The sequence below is a fragment of the Rattus rattus genome, chromosome X (assembly GCF_011064425.1).
Source record: "Rattus rattus isolate New Zealand chromosome X, Rrattus_CSIRO_v1, whole genome shotgun sequence".
Lineage (NCBI taxonomy): Eukaryota > Metazoa > Chordata > Mammalia > Rodentia > Muridae > Rattus > Rattus rattus.
The window spans coordinates 11,831,185-11,838,448 of record NC_046172.1 but is presented as its reverse complement, the minus strand read 5'-3'; the positions used below and the strand labels follow the sequence as shown (position 1 = coordinate 11,838,448).

The window sequence follows — 7,264 nt, the reverse complement described above, 5'->3', positions numbered from 1 at the left end:
CATGTATTATGTTCCAGAAAAACTCCTTTGCTAAAAAATTTTGAGGTCACCTTTATGAGGTGAAATAAGTGTTGGTGGATCAATGGCAACCCATTACGATTACTTTCTCGTTTACGGAATTAGAACATTAAAAGCAGCATTAAATAGAATATTGATAACATTTTGCCACCTTAAATTAATAATGATCTTTTTTCCAATTTCCTTCAGCTCGCTGAAAAAGTATGTCTTTCCACCCTATTTTAATTAAACGGTTTGCTTTGTTGTGGCAATTATTAATGGATTAAATGGTAACTGTGGTCTATGTCTGGCCTTGCATCTAAATGCTTTTTCATTTCATGGCATAAAATAGTTGACCCTGACTCCACCTTCATGAACCGTGTATCCCAAGGTCAGGAAGACATGCTCAATCTTGAGATTAAAAAAAAATTACTATTCTAATTTTGACTCAGTCCAGTCCCTGCTTCTTTGTACTTAATAGCAGTGCTCTCTTGTCCCAGCTTCTACAGCTTGGGCAAACTACCCACGTGCAGTTCCTGTCACGTGACTCCCAGAAGTCTCTCCCAAGATCCCATTTATCACACCCTTCCTCCTCTTTACCATCTATTTAATCCCTTAGTTCTCAGCTTCCCTTTTCCTCAAGAGTTCCCAGAGCACAAAATTACCATCCCAGTTTGGCATTTTCTGGAATTCTAATTCTTATAGAGAAAACAAGGTTTCAAATATGTATATAATGAGAAGAACTCTAGTGGAGAAGCAACTCAAGTCCTCGTAATAGAGAATTTATGATGGTTTCGTGCTCCTTTCAGGTTTATGATTATTTTGACATTAATTGTTGTCACACAACAAACAGACACACAACACACAGACACACACACACGCACACGCACACACACACACACACACACACACACACACACACACAAAGAGTCTGTACAGTGATACTTGAATGTATGTTTTCAGGACTGACCATTTGATATTCAGTAACCACTTGAGGTACTTGGATGATGGGCTCCCAGGGAATTCCTACTGGAGCTGGGCTGAGACAATAGGGGTGAAGAGAGGTGAGGAAAGGTTGGAAGGAAAGGTCTGTGGGATCCACTGGAGACAGAGGTAGGGAAGACAGGGGTAGCTGCAGCGTTGATCTGCTTCAGAGCTGGGGATGGGATTGGGCAACTGAATTTGGAGGAGAGGAGGGACAGGTGAAGGATTCAGTTAATTTTCTGCTTCTCTGCCAAAAAGTAGCCTGTGAGTTGCTGGGGAAGTGCCTAACAGGGCTGGGGGCGGGGGTAGTGTTCACAGTGGGGTTCTGTACAGCTTACGTTCATGTTTTGTTCTTCCATTTGACATTTAAAACTTTACTATAGTTGAATATTAAAAGAAATACAACAGCCAAGTAGTGAGCATATTCTGATTACAGTCCTGCTCACATCCACTGCTGCATACAGAATGTCAGAGAATGACTGACTGGCCCATTAAGAGGTCTGACACTGAATGCCAGCTCTGGGGTGACGGTCATCATCCTCATACGCTTCTCCATTATAATGACGCTGTCTTTCCTAATTTGGATTAAAATCCACCAATTCTACCTGATGCATTTCATCGTCTCTTCCACTTCTTTCCTTTCAGGAAGGAGTTTTCCAGCAGAGAGAGTTTATCAGGAGAGAGAAAGCCATTTCCAGGAAAGTTTACCTTAAACTCAATGATTAGACGTCCCTTTTCATATGGCCAGTGGTATATTGGCATACCTTCATTTAGCACACAGTTTATATCCCTGTGCTTGACAATCTGACTTGGGTGAGAGATGATCACTATGGTTCGGTTGTCAAGAGTAGATATTGGCTTTTGGAAGCCTCACAATGCTTCAACCAGCTGTATGTCCACACACATGAAAAGGTCTTCTCCTCGCCTTGTAAAAACAGCGTGATCTTTCTGATCTAACGCAACGATAATATCTCCTTATCTCCTGGCTCCAGTCATGGCTCTTGGTCTCCTTCACCACGGGGTGTTATCTTCAGATCATCTTTCATGCCTTTATCAATATGAACTGCTAAAATTTTCTTCTCTCCAACTGTCTTTCTTTCATTGCAGCTTTTACATTGGTCTTTAGGACTGAGGTGTTCTCCATGACCCTGGCACTCCATGCACACTGACTGAATTTGCTGAACCATTCTTGGTTCAATCTGATGAATCCTGATCTGCATGCCCAGTCCCCCAGCAGTTGGGACAACACTCTCCTGCTCCTTTCTTACCACCTAGGCCTTCACACTTGTCACAAATCACATTCTTTTACAGAACCAGTTTTCTTGTTGCACCATTATATAAGTCTTCTAAGGTCACTGAGAGCTGATGCAGAACATTTTTACCTCTCCTTTCTCTCTGCCCTCTCCTCCTCCTCTTCCTCCTCTTCCTCTTCCTCCTCCTCTTCCTCCTCTTCCTCTTCCTCTTCCTCCTCCTCTTCCTCCTCTTCCTCTTCTCTCCTCCTCCTCCTCCTCTCCTCCTCCTCTTCCTCTCCTCCTCCTCTTCCTCTTCCTCCTCTTCCTCTTCATCCTCCTCCTCCTCTTCTTCCTCCTCTTCCTCTTCCTCTTCCTCTTCTTCTTCCTCCTCCTCCTCCTCCTCCTCCAAAAAACATCAAAGATATCCATGGGCAAACCAAAACCACCACCTGCTCCGCCCTCTTTAATTGCCCTGCTTGCCTCCTTTGTCATATAATTCTCTTTTTTGGAATCAGCAAGAACTTCATAACATTGAGAAACCTGTTTAAACTTTTCTCCTTCATTTGGATTCTTATCAGGGTGGTACTTCAAGGCCAATTTTCTAAATGCCTTTTTCAGTTCTTCCTGGGTGTCATTGGGTTTGACCCCCCCAAACACCATAGTAAGTGCTTTCTTTCACCATTTTTTACAGCTGGTGAGCGGGCCAGTGGCAGAGAGCAACCATGTTAGGGATGGTCTTTGAATCTTGGAGGGAGTATTGGTAATCCAGAAAAAATTATTTATAACATATATTTATAGACAGAATTATGTATACCATATAATACTTAATAATAAATACTTAATTATATGATCCCTATGTATTGTTTTCTGGAAATCCTTATGGTTATTTTACTTTCTCCTTCTGTATCTTTATTTATTTTAACTCCCAACCCTGTCTAGTGTGAGATTCTCCCATTTGTCCCATCCCCCATCAGATTCCTTGTGCCCTGTTAGTCCATTCTGCACTGCTTCCCCACCACAGCAATGGTCCTTTATTCATTTCCCTGGCATCTGCAGTTTGGGGCTATGCTTTATGTATGTGGGTGTTTTGCTGCGTGTACGTCTGTTCCACATGCATGCAGTACCCACAGGTGCCAGAAGAGGGCATCAGATTCCCTGCATCTGAAGTTACAGATGGTTGTTAGCCACAAAGTGAGTTCTAGAAATCCATCCCGGCTCCTTTGGAAGAGCAACCCAAACCCCGAGCCATCTCTCCTGTCCCATGTAGCTCTTGGAGACTCTCACTGCTCCAAGATGTCCAATATTTTTTTTTTCTTAGTAAGAATATTCATCTATTATTTCCCAAGTATTTACTCATTAGAGTTTCCAGGTCCTCTTCTCCTCTTCTCCCTCTATTGATTTTATGTTCTTATCTGGTAAGCACAATTTTATAAGCTAACACACTAGTCTTACACTTCCTCCTGCCTTCTAAGCCTGCTGCCAACTAGAAGTTTCTTCATTCAACCAGAACACTCTCTCCTTTCTTTACAGCACAGGATGCTGTTACCCTGGTGTCTGCTTCCTCGAGTTTGCCAGTGACCTACCAACAGGCTTTTGCCTACATGGACATTTAGGCACAGTTTATGTTACAAATCTGTGTGAAGCCTCCAGTCTGTCCTTCATCCAACTGCACAGAACGCATTCTGAACTGCATAAGATTAAATTCTAATGTTTTAGGTGGGATTGGTCACACATGACTTCTGGAGGCAGAGGTAGACAGGTCTCTATGAATCCGAGGTTAGTCTGGCCTACATAGAGAGCACCAGACCAGCCAGAGCTACACAGTGAGGCCTTGTCTCAAAAACAAACAAACAAACAAACAAACAATAACTACAAAAAACCCATGTTGTCCTAGGCGTAATTAGACATTCCTATAAGGGATTATGGTCATATCCCATCAACTGGACTGATTCTTAGCTCCTTTCAAGAATATAAAAGCCAGCGAGCTCTGTGAATTTCCCTGTTTTGGTAGCCCTAGCACTAGAATTACACACAGGCATGCTCACACTCAAGTTTTGTTTTCAGTGGGGTACTGGGATTTGAACTCTGGTCCCCATGTTTGAGCGATCTCCACAGCCCCGAAGCAGTAGCTCTTGCTGAATGGTTTTCTGCACTGAGTGCAGTTTCTTTAGCCACGTGTAGTTCAGGTCTTCTCTGAAATGTGTTGTACTCTGTATCCACCCTGATGAAAGCCTTTCTACTTGTGGGTAACATGAATAATGTGGTTGCATTTTTTTTTGAACTCAGTTGCAAATTACTCTCTCGATGTTTCATCGTGGCTCAGTGCTTGGAAAACACTTTAATTGCCCCCAAACAATCATAGAATAGGTTTAAATGAGGGTATTAAGCTTTCATTCTCTTTCCAATAGAAGATGAGCCTTGAGAATAAAGTCAACATCTTTTCCATATTCTCAAAGTTATGTAAATAACCCCACTTCCTCCACTAACTGAAAAAAACTATCATTAGTTTGCAGGCCAATCTCTGTCTGACTACTGAGTAATCAAATCGATAGCCTGAAAAATACAACCTTCTACAGTCTCATCATAGATTATTGTTTGAAAAAACTTACTCGTTCAAAAGCATTAATTTCTTTTAGCAGTAATAGAAATAGTATATTAGAGTTTTGTTTCTGTTTGCTGCACACTATTTGGCTAGTTCAGTCACTCGTTTAGTATACTTTTTTTTTTTTGTTATAGCCTCTCACTATATAGCCCTGGCTGGTCTAGAACTTGCTATGTAAAACAAACTGGCCTCAAACTCACAGAGATCCATCAGCCTCTACCACCCCGGTGCTAGGCTTGAAGGTGTGAGCCTAATGCCCAACCTATTGCTTCCTTTATATTAACTGGGATTTCTTTTTGAAAGCATTCGTGCACTTGGTAAGACAAAACAAGCACAAACAACCAAACAAAACAAACAAAGCCAGATGTGTTCAAGGTTATAAAATGGATCTTCCTCCCACTTTAGACTCCGTTTCCGGGTTTCATCCCTATGTCTCTAAAGGAAACTAATTTTACATACTTCTTCTGAAGCTATCCAGAATCCTTCTAAAAGTATCTATGAACAGGCATACAACACACATTGTATGTGGCGTGTTCATTCAGTGGACACAATGTATTAGGAAAAATTTCACATCTACTTATGTACTGCTACTGTATTCCTCACCTAGCTAAGCAGTACTTCACTGTACAGCAACGCACCGTGCTTTGTTTAACGACTGCTTCACTGTTTATATGTTTGTATGCTAGCACACAACACTGCACACCACAGCAGATACTTATTTGGATATTGGCAAAAAAGAAAAGTCATTGCAATTATTAAGGTCATTTTTTTATCAGTGTTGCCAAATCCATTCAAATTAATTTGGCAGCGAATGTTGGCCTTCTCCCTCAACAGAATATGAAAGTTGCCGCTCCCCACCAGTGGCCCGTGCTGTCAGTTTGCCTCCTAATTTATGCTACTCTGCTAGATCGAAAATGGTATCTCATTTTAATTTGCATATTTCTAATTACGAAGATAAGCTTTGCATATGTCTTAAGCCTTTTGCACACCATTATATGTGATACTGCATGTTGATTTTCCACTTATTCCTTAGATTTTTTTTGCTCTTTTTCTTGTTTATAAAATTTAACTATTAATATAATCTGTTATATAGGTCCCAAAGCAAATGAGGTCATTCATCTGGCTTTTTTGTTTTGTTTTGTTTTTCTATACCACATTTATGATTACTCTTTTGTTCTGGCTTAAAATGTTTTATTTACTAAATAATTGTAAAGACAATATTATTGAACGTGCTTTAAGTTGGAAAAGAATGAGGGCCAATTTTACTTTAGTAACCATTGGACGCAGTGTCTGGTGCATTTGTTTGGTATCAACTGTGACCCAACGTGTACTGAGTATCACATTTCTGGTATTTGTTATTCCATTTCATGGCTTCCTTTTAGAATGATCTTTTGGCCTGACTTTGGGGGTAAAATAAGCAATCCCATTACATTTGCCTACAGCAGCAGGCAGACAGCAATGCTAGAGGACCAGCACCTCCATCAGGTATCCTGGGAGTCGGTCTTCACCCCATTCTCCAGTACTTCCTCCCCAGCACACTTAAGAGCATTGGGGAACCCCCAGGCAGGGTGTGGATCAGTTTCTGTTCACCACCTCTGTGTGAAGCCCTTTCCTGTGTGAGATTTGGTCTTTTTTCACATGCCTCTATATGGCGAAAACCTACACCATTATTCACAAGGAAGACTGAAGGTATTGGAAAGGAAGAAATGGTTTGTAAACCTTTTGGAAAACTCTCAGGTATGGTAGCTACCTCGCTATCCCTCTGAGTGTTTGGAAATGGGCATTAGCCTATACTGTTTGTTTGTAGAGCGCAGTTGATCATCAGACAGGAGAACTACAGAATAGCGTGTTCATTATTTTTTTTTTTTTCGGAGCTGGGGACCGAACCCAGGGCCTTGTGCTTGCTAGGCAAGTGCTCTACCACTGAGCTAAATCCCCAACCCCATGTTCATTATTTTTAAACATTTGACTAACACCCCCAAGACTTAGTGACTTCTAAGCATTTACCTTTTTTCCTACCTCACTGGGAAACTGTAGGGATTTACGTTACTTCCACGTGTTTCTTGGTTCTTCTTACATCATCATTACCTGCATTATGTTCTTCTCGTGGCTAATACAGAAACTCTTCAGGACAAACAAAGCTACCGTACCATATTGAATTCACCAAGGCCAGGTTGAAGGAACTTCCGAGTTGCTTTTGAATATTCACAATAAAACATGGCACCCACACAAGTAAAATAAAGTTCATGCACCCCAGAACCTGACAACACTGGCCAAGCAGGTACTATTAGACACTCCATAGCAAGCTAGCTCCATTCCCTTTGATGGCGATGGATCTTACCATCTCCAGTAGAAGTTTACAATACCAAATCCTTTTCTCACCACCGTAGGGAGTCATATCACACAGTTCTGGTGAGTAAAGCAGTAGGATATACTCTGCTGGGTGTCC

At 41.4% G+C, this 7,264-nt stretch overlaps 1 pseudogene; it reads right to left on the bottom strand.

The window, feature by feature from the left end:
* Positions 1–1,472: 1,472 nt before the first annotated feature.
* Positions 1,473–2,895, bottom strand: LOC116888822 (annotated as a pseudogene).
* Between the last annotated feature and the right edge of the window lie 4,369 nt (positions 2,896–7,264).